This window comes from Meriones unguiculatus, chromosome X (genome assembly GCF_030254825.1).
Source record: "Meriones unguiculatus strain TT.TT164.6M chromosome X, Bangor_MerUng_6.1, whole genome shotgun sequence".
Classification (NCBI taxonomy): domain Eukaryota; kingdom Metazoa; phylum Chordata; class Mammalia; order Rodentia; family Muridae; genus Meriones; species Meriones unguiculatus.
The window spans coordinates 12,844,071-12,867,560 of record NC_083369.1 but is presented as its reverse complement, the minus strand read 5'-3'; the positions used below and the strand labels follow the sequence as shown (position 1 = coordinate 12,867,560).

Below are 23,490 nucleotides of genomic sequence, written 5' to 3'. Positions count from 1 at the left end.
CAGTATCAGTATCTGCCAAGCAAGCAAAAATACCTGAGTTTGGATCTCCAGCATCCACTTTTAAAAATACAGGTACAGCACCACCTACCTGTAATCCCAATGCAGGGAAGACAGAGGCAGGAGGATCCCACTGTCTTATTAGTTAGCCAACCAAACCAACCAAGAAGTTCCAGATTTATTGAGATGCCCTGTTTCAAAAATATTACAGGGATTGCTTCTTTTGGCAGCACATATATCAAAATGAAAACGATACAGGGATTAGCATGGTCCCTGTGCAAGGATGACATGCAAATTTGTGAAGTGTTCCATCCTCTTAGTGGCCCATGACCAAGATGTAAATGGAATAAGTAAATAAAAATATTAGATGGAGAATGAGAAAGGAACCAACAAATGTGGGCCCAAGGGGTCCTGTAGAGACTGGTTCACCAACCAAGGACCATGCATGGAGAAAACCTAGACACCCTGCTCAGATATAGCTGATATGCAGCTCAGTCTCCATGTGGGTATTTTACTAAGTGGAGCAGGGGCTGTCTCTGACATGGACTCTGCTGCTCTACGATTATTTTCCCCTGTTTGGGGGTCCTTGCCAGGCCAAAGAAGAAGAGAATGCAGGTAGTCCTAATGAGACTTGATAGGCTAAGGTCAGATGGTAGGGGAGGAGGGCTCCCCTTTTCTGAGGAATAGTGGAGGGGGATAAGAAGGAAGAGAGTGGGCCAGGAGGAGATGAGAGAGGGGGCTAAAATAGGGATAAATTATAAAAAATAAATTTAAATTAAAAAGAAAAGACACCTAATATCAGCCTCCCCAGCACACACATATGCACATACACAAACAATTTTGAAAAATTAATTTTTAACTTGACATAATTTTTAATCTTTTTGAGTATATATTATGGCTTCTGATTTCATGTTTTTCCCCCCTTTGGGATTCCTGAGTTTTTGTTTTTGGGCATTGTTCCTTTTGTTTGTTTTGTCCTATTCCAGTTTGTTTCTTTTTCTTTTATCTTATGTTTTATTATTATTCCTTAGAAACCTGTTTTGTTTTCTAATGAGAAACAAAAAGGGTGTGGACTCAGATGGGAAGGGAGGTCGTGAGGATTTGGGAGAAGTAGAGGGAAGAAAAACTTAAGTCAGGACATATCATATGGAAAAAAAACTGTTTAAAATAAAAGAAAAAACACTCAGAAGCAAATAATGTCATCATGTGTCTCTGGTCCCTTTTTATCTTGTTTTATCATGTGTTCTAAGCCTCTAAAACTCATTCTATAAAAATTCTCTTTTCCTCATAACTGAATCTAATCTTTTTGTACAGTGTGATGGATTTTCTAGGGGCATAACTTCCCACAACAGAAGTGAACTTCAATAACATTATTGAACATAAAAAAGAAGAATGTGGTTTCTTTAACTGTTAGACAAAATATCTTGTAAATTTCTATTTGATTATTTGTTTTAGAATTTACTTTAAATATGATGTTTCTCATCAGTTTTCTGTTCAAAGTGTCTATTGCTGAAAGTAGGATGATGAAGTTATTTACTGAGGGGTTTTGTTTTGTTTGTTTAGTTTAATTTTGTTTTGTTTTCCTTGTTTGTCTGTTTTTTTTAATTCTTTATTAATTACACTTTATTCACTTTGTATCCCCCCTGTGGTTCCCTCCCTCCTCCTGTCCCAATCCCTCCCTTCCTCCCCCCTCTGCACGAATGCCCCTCCCCAAGTCCACTGATAGGGGAGGTCTTCTTTTCCTTCCTTCTGATCCTAGTCTATTAGGTCTCATCAGGAGTGGCTGCACTGTCTTCTTCTGTGGCCTGGTAAGGCTGCTTCCCCCTCAGGGGGAGGTGATTAAAGAGTAGGTGGATCAGTTCATGTCAGAGACAGTCCCTGTTCCTATTACTATGGAACCCACTTGGACATTGAACTTCCATGGGCTACATCTGTGCAGGGGTCATAGGTTATCTCCATGCATGGTCCTTGGTTGGAGTGTCAGTCTCAGGAAAGACCCCTGTGCTCAGATTTTTTGATTCTGTTGCTCTCCTTGTGGAGTTCCTGTCCTCTCCAGATCTTACTGTTTCCTACTTCTTTCCTAAAATTCCCTGCACTCTGCCCAAAGGTTGCCCATCAGTCTCAGCATCTGCTTTGTTAATCTGCAGGGCAGAGCCTTTCAGAGGTCCTCTGTGGCTGGCTCCTGACTTGTTCCCTCTTTTCTCCTTCTTCTGATGTCCATCCTCTTTGCCTTTCTGGATAGGGATTGAGCATTTTAGCCAGACTCCTCCCTCTTGACTATTTTCTTTAGGTGTACAGAATTTAGTAGGTTTATCCTATATTACATGTCTATATGAGTGAGTATATACTGTGTGTGTCTTTCTGATTCTGGGATAGCTCACTCAAGATGATCTTTTCCAGGTCCCACCATTTACCTGCAAATCTCATGATATCCTTGTTTTTTTATTGTTGAGTAATATTCCATTGTGTAGATGTACCACAATTTCTGTATCCATTCCTCAGTTGAGGGACATCTAGGTTGTTTCCAGGTTCTGGCTGTTACAAATAAAGCTGCTACAAACACGGTTGAGCTAATGTCCTTATTGTGTACTTGAGCCAATTTTGGGTATATGCCTAGGAGTGGTATAGCTGAATATTGAGGAAGTGCTATTCCTAGTTGTCTGAGGAAGCACCAGATTGATTTCCAGAGTGGTTGTAAAGTTTACATTCCCACCAGCAGTGGAGGAGGGTTCCCCTTTCTCCGCAACCTCTCCAGCATGTGTTGTCACTTGAGTTTTTCATCTTGGCCATTCTGACGGGGGTAAGGTGAAATCTCAGGGTCATTTTGATTTGCATTTCCCTGATGGCTAAGGACGTTGAGCTTTTCTTTAAGTGTTTCTCTGCCATTAGATATTCCTCTATTGAGAATTCTCTGTTTAGCTCTGTACCCCGTTTTTTAATTGGATTACTTGATTTGTGTTTGTCTGTTTTTTTGCTTTGTTGAGAAAGGGTTTCACTATGTAGCCTTCACTGTCCTGGACGTGTGTGGTAGACCTTGAACTCTCAGAGATCTGCCTGCTTCTGCCCTGAGTACTAGGATTAAAGGCCTGCTATACTATGCCAGGCTTAGAGCTCTGTTTTTGTTTCTCTCTCAGTCTATATTTATTAATGTCTGCTATATGTATGTAGGCAGGTACTCTAGGGATGGGAAATACACATTAATGACTTACATATTTTTGTTGTTGTTGTACTGACCCCGTTACATAGTGGCATTGTCTCATATATATATATATATATATATATATATATATATATATATATATATATATATTTTACTTAAAACCTATTTTACTTCTAAATAGTGTTGCCAAGTATTTTCTCTTTGTTCTGTATACTTACTGCCTTGATTATTATGTTGTGGGAGGAATTTCTTTTCTGGTCTAATTTATTAGGTGTTCTTTAGGCCTCTTGTATACTTATAGGCCTCTCCTTTTAATTGGGAAAATTTTCTTCTATGGTTCTGTTGAAAATATTTTCTGGACCTTGGAGACCGGAATCTTCTTTTTCCTCTATTCCTATTATTATTATTAGGTTTTGTCTTTTCATGTTGTCTTGGATTTCTTGGATGGTTTGTGTTAGGAATTTTTTAAATTTAACATTTTTGTTGATGGATACATCAGTTTCTTCCATTGTATCTTCCACACCTGAGATTCTTTCTCCCATCTCTTATAGTCTATTGCTTACTGCTGTAGTTCTTGTTTTCTTCCCTAAGTTCTTCCTCTCCAGGAGTTCCTCCATTTGTGTTTTCTTTAATTTTTCTAGTCCTATCTTCAAATCTTTAACCACTTTGTTGATTTCCTAACCTGTCTGACTCTATTTTCCGGTTTTTCCTTCAATTCCTTCACTTATTTGTTTGAACATTCCTCTGTTTCTTTTATTTCTTTCAGTGATTTAATCATTTCCTCTCTGAAGGCCACAAACTGGTTTCATCTTCCTGAATTTCTTTTCGGATGGCCATACTTTATGTTTGACTTTATGTTTATTTGACTTTATGTTTATTTATGAATGGCCATAATTTGTTTGACTTTGTCTTCTTGTATTTCTTTATGGATGGTCATAATCTGTTTGACTTTATCTTTCTCTATTTCTTTACTCATTTTATTTGTTTCTTCCATTATCTTCTTTATAAGCATGAATGTAAAGACATCTTCTTGAATTTCGCTTATGTTAGGGTGTCCAGAGCTACTTGACCCTGGATTACTGGATTCTGGAGATGTCATTATTGCTTTGGCTTTTGTTGGCCTATACCCATCTGGCTGTCTCAGGTGTTGGCTGTTAGTTTCTGGTGCCTGCTAGATTCTGGGGTGGGAGAATCCCCTCGACAAGAAGAAGGTTGTTCTTGAAGTAGGCCTCCTCAGCTTTTTGGGTATGGTCAACCAAATGGTTGTGCTTCTCGGGTATTGCCCCAGCTCAACCAAGGCATATGGACCTCTGTGGTAACTGTGGTCATTGGTAGTCAGGGGGGCTGTCCTCTCACCAGGAGAAGACCTGGAGACAGCTGTCCTGCCTCTGGGTTTCTTGCTGTAAATTTAGTGAGCTGCTGCTGCTGCTCTTACACTGTGTTTGCTGGGCGAAGACCTATTGACAAATCAATCAGGGAGCCCTGTGGTTTGATCAGTTTAGCTAGGGATAACTGGTTGCACCTTGGAGCAGTATGTGGGTCCTCATCCCGTGGATCTCAGGCTTCTGTAGGTCTGAGGTTGGAGCTCTGTGCCCAGTACCCAATTAATCAGTGGCAGGTGAGCACAGCACTCGTGTGTGGCAGGAGGCTAGAGCCTGGAGCCTGAGGGAACCTATGAACTTTTCCAGAGCTAGGTGTCCTGAGGTTGGAACTGATGGTTCCCCCACCAGGGGTTTCCTCCCACCAGTGACACCCAGTCTCTGGTGTTTTGAGGTCTTCAGTTCAGTTTGGGATAATGAGTAGAGCACACAGATGCATGCAAGTGGCTCTTTGCTGGTGACTGGGCAACTGCAGGAACTGGAACTTTTCCCAGAACTTTTCAGGGGGTGGGGGAGGGCAGTCAGCTGAGCGTCCTGAGGTCAGACCTGATGTTTCCCTCCCTGTGGGGTTTCCTCCTGACAGGGAAACCCAGTCTCTGGTGCCTTGGGGCCCAGAGTTCTGTCTGGGACCTTGAGTATGGCATGCAGGCGGGTCTCTGGGCTGGCAGATGAGCACCTGCTGGATCCCAGGACCTTTTCCAGGGATTATCTGGGTGACCTGAGGTGGGTCCCAATTGCTTCCTTCACCATGAGGTTTTTTTTTTTTCTTGATTGGAAATTTCAGTCTCTGGTGTTGTGGTGCCCACAGTTCAGTCTAGGATAGTGATCATAGCACGTAGCCATGTGGCCTGCTGGGACCTAGGAACTCTTCCAGGGTTTATCTGGGTGACTTGAACCCAATTGGGTCCCACATCATGGGTTTCCTCTCACATGGGAAACACAGTAGCTTGTGTTTTAGGGCTCAGAATTCAGTCTGTTGGTCACTGTGCAATCACTGCTGTCCTGCTCATCAGACACAGTCTCCTCCAAGCACAGCCATCTTGGATCCTCAACACCACATTTTCAATGATGACAGAACATTAAACACAAAGGGGGTCTCACAATAATTATAAGTACTAGGAATCCAAAGCAGCACAAGATTCCTTTTACTTTCTGAAAATTATGTGAGATAATTTGTGCCTTGAAGATGAAGGAAAAAATAAAGCACATGTTTACATAAAAGTGACTGTGTCCTAGGACCCTTCTTCAGTACTTATGTATTTACACAATTATTAACCATAATTATCCTAAGTAACACAATTTTGGCAACTAGATTTAAAAAGTACTGGTAGAAAAAGGCAAAATAAATCATAAGCTGTCTCAAAAAAATCTACTAAACTGTGCTACCATTGGTAGATACTGTAAGCCTGGAGAATTGCACAAAGACATTAGTGAAGAATATAAATACCAAGAGTAGTGAACAGAGTAAAGAGGTTTCTGAGTTTGACAAAAAGCTAATACACATATGGTAGCACTTTTCCTTCTTCTTTTGAGATTAGGACTCACCTTTTGTAGCTACAGTTAATCTCTGTTGGCCAGCATTGCCAGATTCAATAAGCAGGCTTGGATTTGGCATGCCATTATTTTCATTCCCTTTTTCTAATTGCAATGGAGGGAGGGTTTAAGAGAAGTAAGTGCCCTTTCCCACAGTATGTTAGGTATCGTTGGGCTTTACAATTTTGATGCTTAAAGGACAGCTGCTGACAAATCCCTTGGTTTAGATTAGTATGTTACTAAGTGAATAATAAGCAGTATTATGTGGGTTAACATTGGATCTTTAAGTGCCTTGTTTACTGGGATAAACCTTAGGAGTAAGTTTCAATCATGATAGTGAAGGTGTCTGGGTTGGCAATTAATTATTTGGCAATAAAGAGACAACAGAAATTTTATTTAGTAACCATCGTCAAGATGGATTGGATAATGAAGAATTCTACATGTTTTACTATGAGAATTCTACATGTTTTACTATGCTAGGATTGCTTCTCTTCTTCAACAGCAAAGCTGTCTGCTCTCAATGAATATTAAGTTCATTGTATTAATTTTACCCACCAGCATGCTTAATGGGGCTAACCTTCAACTAAAGGTACTATGTCATGGAACTTCCATACAAGGTTTTACCTCCTTAGAATTTTTAGGAGGTCATTGCAGCTAAATACAGTATACAAGATGTCAATTTTAGGGAGCTATTTCAAACTTCAGGCTATAACAAAACATTTAATAACCTAAGACTCCTGCTCAGAGTTAGCCCAAGGCAGCTCAGTATCCAAGTGGGTTCCCTAGTAAGAGGAAAAGGGACTATCTCTGACATGAACTCTGTGGTTGGCTCTTTGATCACCTCCCCCTGAGAGAGGAGCAGTCTTACCAGGCCACAGAGGAGGACATTGCAGCCAGTCCTGATGAGAACTGATAGGCTAGGTTCAGAAGGAAGGGGAGGAGGACCCCTATCAGTGGAATTGGAGAGGGGCATGGGAGATGAGGGAGGGAAGGTGGGATTGGGAGGGAATGAAGGAGGGGGCTACAGCTTGGACATAAAGTGAATAAACTGCCATTAATATAAAAAATAAAAATTTAATTAAAAAAAATGTTCAATAGACACATTTCGTTAGAATAAGAAAGTAGCATACTCGACTAAATGATAATATACATCATTTTTCAAAAAGTCATTCATATACGATTGACTCGTGAGTCCATCCATGGAAACTTAGTCTCATATAAAGTCTCTTTTGATGAATAACCTAATAAATACAATGATAATTTTTAGTAAAACAAAAACCCAAAACATAGATAGAGAAGAAATGAATTCTTTAACTGAGGAACTTACCTTTCATTGCATGCTTGAAGATGTTCAGGTTGCTTCACACTATAAGCTTACTTTTAGGACAATGGATCTCTACAAAATTTCCTGTTGTATATGTGAATGAAAACATTGTTTTCATTAGTTTGCTTTGCCTTTCATTTTTCTCTTACCAGAAAAATCAACAAGTTGAATTCTTCCATCAATTTTTCTTTCCTTTGTGATGCTTGCTTCATCTTTTCCTGTCAGAGGTGGAATCTTCTATAATTTCTTTGACACACTCTAACATCTGTAACAACTTAAGTAATCATCGCAATGCAGCTCACCTGTGTGAGTGATCCTTGCCATCTGCTTTGAGTCAGGATTTTTATTTTCACTTTTCCTCCATAAAAGACTTAAAAGTTAAAGGAAAATAACTAATGAAGCTGCAAGATTACATTCAGCAATTTGAGTGTAGTGTAGGGTACAAAATATTTTAAAAGACCCATTTACTTTAAAGACATATTTCTAGCAACAAATAACTATCATATAATTGGAAAGAAAGACTTGACAACAAATATTGCACAAACAACCAGGAAGTTAAATACAGATTCCAAAAGAGCTAGAGAAAACATTAACTGAAATAAAAAATTCGAGTTATGAATTTTTAAAAATATATAAACCACTAGCAGAAACAATTTACTATGGCAGTATTCACCATACGACTGAAGTAAATGTGAAATCTTTTGAAAGAAAGGAATACCTTACCACCAGGGTGCTAACAATATTAACCATGGCTATGGAAGTCAAGAAATACAGAAAAGCAAAATATATCTATTTTTAAAGTAAATAAGACTATTTAAAATAATAGATGGCTAATGCATAAGCAAGAAGTGGGAAATGCTTCTGCTCTTATTAGATCTTTTTATATCAACCCACACTGCCTCTGTGTGGAATGTGACATATGATAGAAACAGCAAAACTCTACCCAGCCAATATTTTTCTCACAGAAATGGCACTTCTTGACACTTTATGCGGAGGACAAAATTTCTTCATATCTGGTATGAGGACTTCTCTGAGGAACTAGAAGGGTGATTAGCCTTGAGTTGGACACCCTCCTGAATTAACTTAAGCATTTATTTGCAACATCTGTCTGTGACAAGTACTGATACAAGACACTATCAAAACAGAAAATTTTCATCTATTCTTTCCTGCTTGCTCCAAATTAGACAAGTATTTTGTTGATTAGAGTTTAGTTAGAAGTTCTTAGATGGCTGTATCTGTATGGATTTTTTAATTTTTTTTATCAATTACACTTTATTGACTTTGTATCCCCCCATAAGCCCCTCCCTCCCTCCCCTCCTAACCCCATCTTCCCTCCCCTTTCTTCAAGCATACCCCTCCTCAAGTCCACTAATAGGGGAGGTTCCCCTTTCCTTCCTTCTGATCTTAGTCTATCAGATCTCATCGGGAGTGGCTGCATTGTCATCTTCTGTGGCCTGGTAAGTCTGCTCCCCCCTCAGGAGGAGGTGATCAAAGAGCAGGCCAATCAGATTATGTCAGAGGCAGTCCCTCTTCCCATTACAATGGAACCCACTTGGATACTGAACTATCATGTGCTACATCTGTGCAGGGGTTCTAGGTTATCTCCATGAATAGTCCTTGGTTGGAGAATGAGTCTCTGGAAAGACCCCTGTGTTCAAATTTTCTGGTTCTGTTACTCTCCTTGTGGAGTTCCTGTCCTCTCCAGATCTTACTATTTCCTACTTCTTTCACAAGATTCCATGCACTCTGCCCTACAGTTGGCCATAAGTCTCAGGATCTGCTTTGATAGTCTGCAGGGCAGAGCCTTTCAGAGGCCCTCTATGGCAGGTTCCTAACTTGTTTTCTGAAATTTTTTTTTCTTTTTTTTTTTTGTTTTTTTTTTTTTCTATCTGCATCTACCAAGTGATTATTAGTGAAAGAAGTAAGTAATCAAGAATGTTTTTGACACATAAATAGAGATATTAATGACTTGCAAAGCTTATGGCATATGCTTTTTAGAGACATTTACAGATTTAAGAAGAGAAAGCTTCAGGCTTCTTTGATGTGAGGAAAAGATTAATAGTAGCATATTAAGAACATATCGGAAGACAAGAGTATTTAAGAGACTGTATGTTACATCTTCCTCGGGGACAGAAAATAAATGGTTTCAAATGACCAATCATTTCTTTAAAAAAATATATTGCAAAAAAAATTAAAAATAAAATTAAAAATCTATTGCATTATAATATCGTATTTTTTCTTCATCATTTGGTAGAATTATATCAAGCAGGAAATATGTCCTGTTATTTTTTAAATTTTTAACATGTTGTAATTAAATAGAATTATATCTCTTTCTCACCTCCCTTTTCTCCCTCTAGACCTTGCCTCATATTTTTCCCATCTCCCCCATGCCTCACATTCAAAAGTTGATAGCCTCCTTTTCTTTGATTATTAGTACTATACATACATAAATATAATCTGCTGAGACCATTTTTGTTGTTTATCTATATACAGTTTCAGGGCTGACCACTCTTGCAGTGGCTAATCTGTAAGGAAGCTTATGCTTGTAAGAGGCTAATTCTTCTCCCAGCAGTCATTAATTCTCTATAATCCTTTCTCTAGGGTCAAGAATCTGGGAAATTTTTCCTTTTTCATACTAACATTGATATTGAAGTTGTACTTGGTCTTTTTGATATAGTTATTTCTAGGAGACACTGTGTGACAGCAGATAACTTCTTGCTCTTCTGCCTCTTCCAATCCTTCCAATCACTTTTCTACAATATTGTCTGAGTCATAGATACAGGAGCTGTGATGTAGCTGAATCCATTGTGGCCTGACTTCTCAGGATCTCTTAATCTCTACATTGTGTCCAGTTGTGGTTTTCTGTGATGGTCTTCATCTGCTTTAAAAAAATCACCAGCATTTCCAGGCCACAGAAGAAGACAATGCAGCTACTCCTGATGAGATCTGATAGGCTAGGATCAGAAGGAAGGAAAAAAGACCTCCCCTATCAGTGGACTTGGGGAGGAGCATTCATGCAGAGGGTGGAGGAAGGGAGGGATTGGGACTGGAGGAGGGAGGGAACCACAGGGAGGATACAAAGTGAATAAAGTGTAATTAATAAAGAATAAAAAATTTTTAAAAATTATATATATAAAAAAGAGTCTTCCTTGATGAAGGATTGTTAGTTACACCTAAGTCCATACAACTATTGGAAGAATTACATGAGATTTTATATATATATATATATATATATATATATATATTATGTATACTTTTATATATATTTTGTATATATATACATATACATATATATGTATATACATATACACATAAGATCCATGTTTGTTTCACTTAAAGATTTTACTGTTTATTAATGTCACACTTAAACAGATACTTCACAATTAACTGGCACCTACACATTTAGAGAAGAGACTTTGGGCTCAGAGGATGAGTCTGAAGTTTGCTTTCAGAGTATGCTCACCCACCATATCCTGATAATTATATTCTCTGAAAGCTGTTTGAGGTTGTCTGTCTTTATTCCATTTTGAGGAACAACAGGTAGAGAGCATTAGCCTTATTAGAAATATGACACAATTAACTGTCTAGAATAAACCATAGAATAGAGCTATTCTAGGGTTCATTTTTCTACTGCTTTGTTTCAATGGACAAAATAAACTATTCATTTGTAATCAGGACAAACTACCTTTCTATATTAAAAGATTTTTTTCTGAACAAATTAATACAAGAACAACTGATGATTTAGTAGCAAAGTACAGTAATCTCTAAAAGGAAGACACAAACTAGGGCTGTGGGGGAAACTCACTAGTGAGTCACTGCTTGCCATTTTCAAGGCTTTAGCTTCCATTTCCAGCATCAGAAAAGAAAATGTAAGCAAAATCTAATGGTGCAGGGGTATGAACACTGAGCAATGAAGGACATCAGTTTAGGATTCAGCATAGCCCTTTGGCAAATTTTTATGCTTTCAGCCTCTCTGAGTTGGCCCCTTTCTACGTTAGTAAGTAGTTGTACTCAAGGCTCAGAAATTGATTCAAGAAAAGGGAAAAAAAGGTAGAGAAATGCCCTATTCTGAACATGTATGTATGAAATATATTTAAAGAATTCAAGTGTGCTAGAGGTATAACCCCAATGCAACACTGCACCAACTATGTCATTACTTCCATCTTACCAAGGAAGAAAAAGCAATCATAGAACGGTTATTTTGACACCATTTTTTTTTAATGTTTAGGGGACAGAATATATAGTGAGAAATTGGATTGCACACACACACAAAAATGTTATCCTTAATGTTAAAGAATAAAATTACATAATTCAGTACAGGGGCACAAAAGAGGATTTGAGTAATAAGCCATATCTCCATTCAGTCTCAGAAATATCTGACTAAGTGTATGAGAACTGTCAGTCATACAACAAAATGTTTCTATGACCCACAAACTGTCTTTGGTATCTTTATACATGTTTGTTTAAGTAAAGTTCATTCTATTACATGTCTTTAAGTAAAAACCTCATGTGTTTCCTTACTTTGATGGCAAAAGCCCTGAAGCATCTATGATCTACTTAGAAGATATCAAAGCACAGGGAAATACACTGAGTTTCTCTTTAGTCCAGTAAATTAAATTGGAGGAAGCTTTAGGCTTTATTTTTCAAATTTTCTTTCTAAATTCACTATTGGAATAATGTTCTTTTGGAATGTGTACAATTTACCCTTGTTCATTCAAATGCTGATTTCTCTACCCCACTATCTGGTTTCAATCCGGACATTGCATTGTGATGCTTATTCTGAGCATCACCTGTCTCAAGTTTATGTAAACATGCCACTATTTGTTCTCTGTGTTGTCAATAAAACAACCAGTCACAATACTGAGCAACGGGGAGACTCGGATGGGACATCTCGGTCTGGAGGGAAAAGGAAGGAAGCAGTAGGAGAGGTGGGCAAAACAGGACTTGAACCATGAGAAGGAGAGAGATCGGCAGGCCAAGACCCGTGAGGAGGGTCTTGAAACCAGGAGGAAAGATGAACCAGACCTAAGAAATGACTAAAAGCAAGTATAATGGGTAAAATCTGAATGGTAGGAAACTATGCAGGCTTGGAATTTTAGGATGGAATAACTATTGCCCAGCATTGTGCTCTAGGTTAACTAAATCCATCCTAGTCTCTGTGTGGTGATTTGGGTATAGAGCTAGTTCAGTAAAAGATAAACCAATAGTAAATATTAAAAACCCACAACAATACACCCTTGTACCTTTACCTATCTTCTTGATTTCTAAAAAAGTATACCTCAACAATACTGAGGAAGAACTAGGAGATCTAGAATACTCCCAGCACATACAGTGCCAACTCAGTCAATTAGTGACAGCTTAGTGACAGTGTGTGGCTGAGCTGTTTAGCTTTCTCTACCATTGTATTTCTGGAGTTCTTATAGTTCTCCCATTCTACTCATAACTTTTTTTTTCTACAGAGTCTAAACCTTATCAACTATTGAGTATTCAAGTCTTTTCCCACTTTTACAGATTTTTCCTAACTGACTCAAAGCTGTATCTCTAGGTAAGCCAATGCTTTCATTCTGCCTAAAGTCTATGTCTCTATTCTCTATATTCTTTACTTCCATGCATAATACATCAGAAGCCTCATATCTCAGTAAAAGATTGTTAGCAGTCAGAGTCAGACTTTTATGTATAACATAGAGTATCCACAGTAAGTCAAAAACTACATGGAGGTTAGCACTACATACTTTAATAAAATATGGATCACATCTGATATCCTTTGCCAGCTAATACTTATATCCCAAGAACTTATGACTTGTTTTAAAGTACTTAACCACAGTAGCCAAGCAGTATGTCACAAGAATCTTCATACTCAGGGAAAAACCCAAAGAATGCTGATGGAACAAACCCAAGAAAATCTAGAGGTAGCAAAACTGACTACCATTCTCAACTTGAGAGAGGTGGAGGAATGCTGTGTCAGCAGAACTGAGACAAAGAGCACTATTAGAGTAGTCATTGAAAGCTCCCAAAAGCTTTGAGCAACACCCAATCTGTAGGGATCTCCCAGTGGTAGGAATTGGCATGTTATAAGTATTCAATAGATGCTCGATAATGCTTGGCTAGTATAATGTATGTAATTACTTAAAAACCTAACCTGAAAATTACTACATACCAGTCATCATTGAAAATATTCAACATGCATCTGCTTATCTTGGTTTATATTAATTTAAGCAGAAAATGTTTGCTCACATAAGCCTTCAGAGAGAGTTTCTAACATGAACTCCATTTCCAAATGGGTAATGAAGGAAAATAATTAAATTATGCATTTAAGATTACATAGACAATAAAGTCAATGAACTTTTGACTCTTAGAAGTAAACATTTAACCATTTCTTCATACTGCTTGAATTATTTACTATTCTTAGTTCTTAAGCAAGAGTGAAAGTATATTGGGAATGGAATATAATCTAGTCTTATCTTGTTATACCCAGTTCGCGAGCCCCCAAAAGATCTCCAGGAATCGACTCCGTTGCAAAACACATGAGGGTCTTTTTATTGTTAATTACAAGCTGCAGCTTGGGCCTACACAGCCCCACCACCCCAGGTTAGTTGGGTGATTTATAGATTCTGGTCCATCCCAGCATGCCCAAGGCAGGGGCAATTCCTGCCTGGCAAGCATCTATTGGTCAAGATGCTACATTTTGAATCGATTGGCTATAGGAAGGTTCCCAGACCATTAATGACCAGGTGTCCCTCCCTAGGGGGAGGGTCCAGTTTCCTAGCAACTGTATCTCTAGTGGGTGGGGAAAGAACGCAGCGAGGTAGCTCTCCCTCTCAGGGCATTTACTAACTATACCGCGCCTACTCTACGTCTTAACGATCGCTGCTACCTTATCTTTTGGTCTCTCAATCTCAGTCTTTTCTTTTTCTGCCTCTTTTTCTGCATGTCATTTGAAAACAGATCTTGTTTGTTTTTTCTTCATAGCTGATTTTTAAAAAGTGAAATTCATTGATAATGTACAAGCCTATGCTCTACCCAGTATCTTCCAAAATAAGGCACAAGAAAATAGAAGATAGCAATTCAAAATCAAATGTCAATCTTAAGAAGGTAGCAATAGTAGTGAGAACTTGCTCAGATAGAGGTCAATTTATGCAAGAAGTCACATTCATGTATGAAATGGAGCTGCTATCTAGAGATAACCATAGAAATCTAAAACTGTAACTATTTCTTTCATCCATGTTTGAGGTAACACTAGGTACAGTTCAGTTTCTAATTTTATATTTACCATCGTCCTTCCAAAGCAAAATGTGCAACATTGAAATTTATGAGATATTAAATGTAGAACGTAATGCAGTGATTTATTTTGCACTAGGTATTTGTTCACATAACTTATTCTAGATATTATGATTTATTGTTTGTGATTCATTGAAAATTCTTTTGTTCATATTAAATAATTTAAACATTTCTTGTTAAACAATTCTTTAAAAAAAAGAACCAGACTTAAGAATTGTGTGTAGAGGTATCATTTCAACCAGGTTTTGTGAAATTTATAATTTCATGCTTTGTAGGATGTGTGAAAACACTGAGAATGATATTGGTACAAATTATTAGAAGTTTTGCAGTGATAGTCGAAGACAGCCTTGTAGTGAGATAACAAAATTCCTGTCACAGAAGCCAGTGTCACTGATGGTCTATTTTATTTTATCTTATTTTAAACTTTTTAATAAGAAAATATTGCAAATAACACACACACACACACACACACACACACACACACACACACACACACCAAAATCAAACAGACACAAAGAATATACAAAATATACAATTCAAAGATCCGGACTTCTTCCACACAAAACCTAGCTCCAAAAGCTCCTTCCTTAACCTTCAATGGTCCAGAGTTTTTAAACGGTCACAGACTGTTCACTTGTTGTCTTGCAGACAAGTGTATCTGATGATCAATTAGAAATACTTTCCCAATTAGCAAACACAACTTATCAGGATAATTTCCAATCAGACACTGTTTCAACTCTGTCTCTTGCGTTCTATAAAACCCACTTCCTGACTAGCACTCCTGTACCCATGGTGAAATAAAAATGAAGGCAAAGGGATTTCCTTCCTGCAAGAATATTAATCAAAAGATTATGCTATTTTTATGGGACTTAGTATTGTCCTTTATACCATTTATGTGGAGTTTGCTAAATAAATTCAGCAAGCCTTATTTGAGTAATTTTGATTCTAAGTTCTACTAGCCAATTTATTTAGTTCAAGATTGCCTTCTCAGTTTGTATTAGCTGGCTATTGATAACAAGATAAACACATATGCTAGATGTAAGTGTAAGAACTTTTTGTTGCTTGCTAAATTTGTCCAGATGCTGGAGTGGGTGATAAAATGAGTGAATTTCCCACTATTTTACATGACCGTATATACTTCACAATTCTTGTTCTTAAATGCATTGACTTTCTTTACAATGTATCTACAATGAACCACAATAAAATCAAAAAGCAAATACATTACCGAAGTTTTGTCTTAGAAGATTTCTGGCAGAACCCTCCTCTTTATGTGCATTCCTACACTTTGTCACATTTGTATTATGATAACTATTGACCCAAATGGACATGTAAAAACATGGCTTTTGCTCAGTAAGGGCTCAACTGCACAAAACTTTCTATACTTTCATGAGGACAGAAACACACTTTCTATCTCACCCTGGGATAAGAAATCAGCATTGCAGTAATGATAACAATAGGACACTATAATAATACATGGAAATGTAAAAAAGCAGAGTCAGATAAAATCAACCCTGTGTTACTTAAAATGGTGCCAAAATCGTCTTGTTATCTCCTGGAGTTCTAGACCATAATTTTGTTATTTTGTGTTAATTGTTTATTACTTCAAAGTCATTCTTTAAAATGCATACTTAAATTTGTCAGAATTTTAAATAAAATCCCTTATTTATCTTATATCCAGATTGTAAGGCAAAACCAGAAATCCTGGCTCTGTGGACTTGACAGTGTAATTCCTAAGCTGCATGTAGCCTATTAACACAGCTATAGCCAATAACAACACTGTCTCTATTATTCTCCAATGATAGGAAATTAAAATGAAATGGAAATGTTTATGCCATAAATGATGGGCTATGCTCTGAGAAGATAATAAAATGTAAGGGTTTGCTTGAAATCAAAAAGACTTTCCTCATTCAGCTAAAATGAGAGGTGACTTGATGCTAAACTTGTTCAAATAGGCACAGACAGTTGACCATCCTGTCAAGATGTTCAAATATACAGAGAATTATTTCAATAGAAGAATGTCCAGGTGCCACAAGAAATTAAGTTCTCATTCACATGATGAATTGACTTGGCCTGATTTTATAAGTTATGTTTATGTGAAGGCAGGTTTTCTTTACAGGAAATTTTAGGTAAAACTACTTTGAGTTTTGTTTTTTAAAACAGTATTTTGGGCCTGTTTAGAATCTGCATGTTAAAATTCTTTGGTCTAGCCGATGGTATTATTTCCCTGCTAAAATATAGCCCTATCATATTTAATCATCTCAATTCAACAACTCTTTAACTTGTTTGTAACAACTGATAAATTGAAGTAAATAAAATTATTGAAAGTTGTTAATTATGAAACAGATAAGCACCGTGTTTCAACATTTGTACCTGATATCTATTTTGTTTGAAATAAGATACTTTTTCTTCAACAGACACATGGCAATCAATAGCACTGCAAAGGAAAATGTCATAACTAATTACATAAAGATGACTTGCAGACTTGGGCTTGAAAATTGATCATAAAGATGTTAGAGACTTTGGGAAATGGTGGAAAGATAGGCAGCCAACATGGTGAAACAAAGAACTAAAGAACTTAGTGTTCTTAGTTTACCCTACAAATTTCATTCCTGTACTGAGATATCACTGTGCCAAAGAAGTGCTGACTACAAATGATTCAGAGACTTAAAAATTACAACACAGATTGCTGTAGTCATTTTAGTATATTAAGTTGTTGCTATTGCTGTTGAATTATGGAACCAAGGGCTTTGTATATATTAGGTGATAACTTTACATCTGAGCTATTTGAAGACCTCCTTTAGAATACTGAAACTGTAAAAACAAGTCAAAAATCATCCCAAAAAGAGTATTTGGCAATTAGTAAGATTCAGTACTGTTGGCTGTGAAGGACTGAAGGATCATTAGATGAAGGTCTGAGAGACTGAATACCAAAAGCTGAACAACTTTTTCAGTTTTCGTTGTAAGTTTTCTCATTGGAAAAAATGTGCTCAAAATGTTTCATGGTGACTCCATATGCTTTGCTGAGTGGAGCTTTACAGAGCTCAGCTCTCCTGAATGCAGAGGTTTTTTTTTTGTTTTGTTTTGAAACTGATCCCAAAGCAGTGTTTCTCATGCTGCGATACTTTAATAAAGTCCCTTGTGTTGTGGAGGCCCCCAATCATGAAATTCTTTTTATTGGTACTTCATAACTGTAATGTTGCGACTGTTATGAATTATAATGTAAATATCTGATATGTAAGATATCTGGTATACCTCCTGTGAAAGGGTCATTTGACCCCCAAAGGGGGCCCTACCTACTGTCACAAAGCCTCATGAAATGGAGATGCCAAAACAATTTCTGCTCATACCCTAGGAGTCATAGCAAGGCAACCAAGGCAAAAGAGGATGAGAAAGAAAATGTTGCCTATTTTATGTTAAAGGTGAAACTGAAGTGCACTTCTTTGCTGAATTATTCTGTAAAATCAGCCTCTTTTCTACTTTTAGGAGCAATGTGCCATAGTACTATCTACAGTGTCACATTCTCTTTTCAGCTACCACTTTCTCTTCATCTCACCATCCTTTAATTTCATTGCTACCTATTTTCATGGATATTCAGATCTCAAAGTTTAGAGATGCAAATTCAATTGTTTCCAGGCCTTTTGCCATTTTCTGGCAGTCAGAGATCCTGTATTTTACTTAATGGGTGGCACTAATTCGGCCAGCCTTATTTTGTGAACTGAAAGCTTAAACCAACAAAAAGGTTATCCACAGTTGGCTACAGTTTATCACTTGTGTTTCTTGCTGGTAAATAGATGCCATCATGAGTATTTTATGCCAAATTAAAATCCCCTGCTTTCCATTTGATAAACATTGATTTTTTTTCTCTTTCACCACCTTCGCACCAAATACTAAATACATTTGAATTATCTCTAACAGTTCTTTTAGATGGGCTTCAGCTAAGGGATCTGGGATTATTGGTTAGTGGTACTGTGTATTATGCCAAGATAGTGTATTTAGATGATTATGCATTATATGTGATATATGAATCACAAATTTAGCCCTAAAATATTTACAGAATAATAAAAATGGAAAATTTTTATGATTATGAGATAGCAAAATTTCAGGTATTGATTGCAATCAAAATTCAGAATAAAAAGAAAGTGATTCTTCCAAGTTTCATTATTCATTTGGCTTTCAGGAAGATCAAATATGTTGCTGACCTTGCAGGGGCTTGTAAGATTTGATAAGCGGAAGTGAGTATAGCACACAAAAAGACAAAAACAGCTTGTACAAAACTACAGTAGACAGAAAGTATAAAACCTACCTTTAAGTGAGAAGAGAAGAAATATCTGCAGAAAGAAAGTGCATTAAGGCCAGTCATGTGAAAGAAAAAAAGCACTGGTTGATTCTATCTATGTTAAGTTCCTTAACAATATAATGTATTATTTAAAACAAACTCACCCAAACTATTTTAGTAGTATTGTGGTAATAAGTGTAGCTGGCAAAGTTAAAAAGAACAGTCTTACAAAAAATTTTTTTTTTGAAACAGGGCTTCTCTGTGCAGCTTTGGCTGTCCTGGAACTCACTCTGTAGACCAGAGTGGCCTCAAACTCACAGAGACCCACCTGCCTCTGCCTCCCTGAGTGTTGGGATTACAATGCTGTGCCACCTGGTGTCATAAACCTTTAGTCCCAGCACTTGGAAGGCAGAGACAGGCAGATCTTTATAAGTTCAAGTCCAGGATAGCAAAGGCTACACAGAGAAACACTGTCTTCAAAACAAAACAAAACAAAAATTAATATTGATTAAATGTTTAGTTCACAATAGTAATTCTCAAAGTATATAACTACCCAGAAAAATTGTGAAAGCATCACTGAGTTAATTGCAGAGATTTTGCTTCAGTTGGTCTCCATTGGGGCAAAAGACTATTTCTAACAGGTCCTTGAGTGATGGTAATGACACTAATATGCGGGTTACACTCAGGAGGAAGAGTGTATCAGTCACTGAAAGAATCTCATGCAATGGTTTTGAGACTGAAATCAGCTTCCTTATTTTAAAGGAAAAATGCAGAACTCTGGGAGATGATGGGTATTTTTGTTACTTTAATTGAGATGATGGTATCAGAGGTGCTTGCATGTATTCAGACAGCATCAAATAGTAAAATTGTAGGTCGATAATAGAAATCAACAAATATATATTGGAAAAGGAACAATGAGGAGACCTCTTTGGCCAAGTCAAATTTGAGAAGAGAGCCCAAATCAGGAAATAAAGTCAGAGCTTAGTCAGAGCAGGGACTGAATAAAGGGCTTTGGAGCTCACTAAAGGGACTTGCATTTTGTCTACAAGTAAAGGTAATCAGATTTCTATTTTACTGCCAAAGTGAGAGTAAGCCAAAGGAGGGTAAGGAGGAAGACCAGAAATGACTTGGGAGGATGTTACTGCAATAAAGGCTCAAGATAATTTATTGGATGATTCATGCAGTAGTGAAAGCAATAAGGTATTTAAATGTGGAGACAAAATATTTTTCTGATAACACAATGGAACACAATCAAAGTTTTATTTGGAGCAAATAAGATGGAGATACTATCAGCTAAAATAAGGATGGCTATAGGTAGAACAGATTCTGAAGCAGAGGAAGCTGAAAGTTCAGTTCAGGGTATGTATAATTTCAGCTTCACAAAGTGATTGGGACTATTGTAATCATATCTTATTGCCATTCCTTATACAATTGTGAATAAAATGATCTCGGTGGAATGAGACTTAACTAACTTCACATGGCTAAGAGTAGCAGTCCTGAGAGTAAGATGTGTTAACATGGTCCAAGATGGTGGCAACCAATAGGCACTTTATGTGAGGGGCACAGGAGCTGAAATTCCGAAATTGGCGAGTGGAGGGGCAGCTGAAGTCAGAACACCGGCATTGAGGCTTCCTGGGTGAAAGAGGACAACCTGTGAGCTGAGACAGTTTGGATCCAGGACACCTGTGGCCATCTCTAGGGACTGAGAGTGGTGAATATTCAACCACCCTGCACTTCCCCTTCCCCCAAACATGGGCCTCCCTGCTCAGTGGAGGCAGCACTGGTTGCCCCAAGTAGGAGCCTCTGTGCAGGTGACTAAGACAGCAGAGGCAGCAGGCAGCTATATGGGCCTCCCAGGTCAGCAACTGCAGCAAGCCCAAGCAGGAGCATCCATGCTTGGTGACTAAGACAGCAGAGGTGGCTGTCCCAAATACAGGCCACCCTGCTCAGCTTGCAAACAGTGGACACCACTGAGCTGACTGACCCCCTACACTCTCATTTGCCCCTGTGGGCCCAAATCTGTGAGTAATGAACAGGGGGTACCCCTGTGCTTTCAGTTTAGGCCCGAAAGCTAGTGAGGGTGCCTTCAACTGAGTGATTACAAAGTCCAAGATCCAGGGTCCCTCTACATTAGCAGCCAGATATCTGATCCCTTCCACCCACAACCCCACTGTGGCCAACAAAGGCTGCTTGGGACAGTGTTCTCAACAGTGAAGGCCCTGTTCTGTAGGTATACAAGTGGAGTCCAGGCAAACAATTCCAGGAACTCAGACAGATCTGAATACCAGGAGGACAGTACAGTAGGCCTGTAGACCACTGAGGTATTCACAGCACCTGTACCTGCGCATGAACATTGAGCCCACAGTGTCAGCACCCACTCCTGCACTTAAGCTCCCTGTATCTCAAGGCATACTTCCACACAAACACCCCACATGCACACATGCGCCTGCGACCTTCCTCCCTTAGTCACAGCTGAAACACCAACATCCACTCTTAAACTGATGGACCTCCCTCATCTTCCTGAAGAATACTCCAGACAGCAGAGAAAGACAGACACAGCCTGAAGTACAGACTCCAGGAACAAACAGTGAAGTTTACAGAAAAGCAGATGGCTAGAGGTCAGCATAGTGACACATCCAACAAAAATCAGGATGTCATGGCTTCACCAGCAACCAACAAAATCAATGGATATTTTAATTCATTGGAAACACAAGAAAATGATTTTAAAGCTATGCTTATCCGGTTATTAGAGGCACATAAAGAGAAAACAAACTCTCCTTGTGGAGGTCCTGTCCTCTCCAGATCATACTATTTTCCACTTTTTTCATAAGATTCCATGCACTCTGCCCAACAGTTGGCCATAATTCTCAGCATCTGCTTTGATAGTCTGCAGGGCAGAGCCTTTCAGAGGCCCTCTATGCCAGGTTCCTCTTTGCCTTTCGGGATGGGGATTGAACATTTTAGTCAGAATCCTCTCTCTTCACCAGTTTCTTTGGATGTACAGATTTTAGTAGGTTTATCCTATATTATATGTCTATGTAAGTGAGTATATCACGTGTGTGTGTTTCTGCTTCTGGGACAGCTCACTCAGTATGATCCTTTCCAGTTCCCACAAGGAGAGCAACAGAACCAGAAAATTTGAACACAGGGGTCTTTCCAGAGACTCATACTCCAACTAAGTACCATGCATGGAGATAACCTAGAACCCCTGCACAGATGTAGCCCATGGCAGTTTAGTGTCCAAGTGGGTTCCATAGTAATGGGGAGAGGGACTGCCTCTGACATAAACTGATTGGCCTGCTCTTTGATCACCTCCCCCTGAGGGGGGAGCAGCCTTATCAGGCCACAGAACAATGTAGCCACTCCTGATGAGAACTGATAGACTAAGATCAGAAGGAAGGAGAGGAGGACCTCCCCTATCAGTGGACTTGTGGAGGGGCATGTGTGAAGAAGGGGGAGGGAGGATGGGATCAGAAGGGGAGGAGGGAGGGGCTTATGGGAGGGTACAAAGTGAATAAAGTATAATTAATAAAAGTTTAAAAAATAAAAATAAAAAGATTGAAAAATGAAATAAAATAAGAAATCAAAACAACACAAAAGAGAAAGTGAACAAAGTTTTCAAAGAAATAGCCATGCAAATAGATGCACATAAAGAGGAAACGAACAAAGCTCTCAAAGAAATACAGGCAAATATAGCTACACAAATAGAGGTACACAAAGAGGAATCAAATAAAAAAAATAGAGGACAACATAGAAAGACAGGGGTCCACATTCAAACAGATGAAGGAAATGATGCATGACATGAAAACAGAATTAGAATCAATAAAGAAAACACAAACAGAGAAAACCCTGGAGCTGGAGAACTTAGGGAAAAGATCAGGAACAACAAAGGTAAGCATCACTACCAGAAAAAAAGAGATGGAAGAGAGAATCTCAGGCTCTAAAGATACACTGGCAGAAAATGATACATCTCTCAAAGGAAAAGTAAAATCAGAAAAGTTCCAAACACAAAATATCCAAGAAATCAAGTACGCCATGAAAAGAAGAAATCTGAGAATAGGAATAGGATAAAAAGAAGATTCCAGTCCAAGGTCCAGAAAATATTTTCAAGAAAATCATAGAATAAAATTTTCCCAAATTAAAAAAAAGAGCTGTCCATTAACATAAAAGAGGCCTACAGAACACCAAATAGACTAGACCAAAAAAGAAACTCCGTAAGTCATATAATAGTCAAAACACTAAATCAACAGAACAAAGAAAATAATATTAAAAGCAACAAGGGACAAAAGCCAAGTAACATAAAAAGGTAGACCTATCAGAATCACACCAGACTTCTCAACAGAAACTAGGAAAGCCAGAATGGCCTGGGCAGATGTCATGAAGATTCTAAGAGAACACAGATGCCAACCCAGACTACTATACCAAGTGATGATTTCAATCAACATAGATGGAGAAAACAAAATATTCCATGACAAAACTAAATTTAAATAATATCTACACAGCAAATCAGAAGATATTAGAAGGAAACTCCAATTCAACAAAA

The 23,490-nt window shown here is 38.0% G+C and overlaps 1 non-coding gene across 1 annotated transcript; it reads left to right on the top strand.

Annotated features, from left to right (window-relative positions):
- The first annotated feature begins 211 nt into the window (after positions 1-211).
- On the top strand, positions 212-315 carry LOC132650178 (U6 spliceosomal RNA). Its single transcript, XR_009588570.1, has one exon. It is a non-coding gene; the product is annotated as a U6 spliceosomal RNA (small nuclear RNA).
- Positions 316-23,490: the final 23,175 nt, after the last annotated feature.